The sequence below is a fragment of the Chinchilla lanigera genome, unplaced genomic scaffold (assembly GCF_000276665.1).
Source record: "Chinchilla lanigera isolate Chin_1 unplaced genomic scaffold, ChiLan1.0 scaffold00026, whole genome shotgun sequence".
Lineage (NCBI taxonomy): Eukaryota > Metazoa > Chordata > Mammalia > Rodentia > Chinchillidae > Chinchilla > Chinchilla lanigera.
In genome coordinates, this window is record NW_004955427.1 from 24721353 (window position 1) to 24721974 (window position 622).

Genomic DNA, 622 nt, shown 5'->3' on the forward strand with positions numbered 1-622 from the left:
TAGAGATTTAGCTCAGTGGCACAGCACCTGCCTGGCAAGTGCAAGATCATGAGTTCAATTCCCGGTACAGGAAAAAAAAACAAAAAACAAACAAACAAACAAGAATGGAGTGAATGACTATCCATGCTATTCTTAGACCCAAACCTGGACGTCGCACATCTCCTGACAGCGGCTGTGGTGGCAGCTGTCCAATACCTGTCCTATGTGTGGAAAGTGGCCGGGCGGGGATTTGAACAGAGTACCATGTCGCTACTTAGCCACACACTTTCCACAAAGCTGTTATTAATTTGGACATTTCCATTCCTTAAGATTCAAAACCAAACACTAGGAAGTGAAAGCAGAAGTCTGCTTCTCTCTTATTATGGGGTGTTTTTAAATCCTGGCAGCCTTCCCTTCAGCCACCGGTTGGTGCTGCCTGGGCCTCTTCCTCTCAGACAAGAAGCATTGCTCTATCTATGCCTAGAGAAAGAGAAAAATTGTCTTCCAGTGTTTTCCTTTAAATGTTTTGGAAAAAAAATTAAACAGACTATATTAGCTTGAAAATTGACAGGGAGGGGGCTGGGGATTTAGCTCAGCAGCACAGCGCCTGCCTGGTAAGGGCAAGGTCCTGAGTTCAATTCCC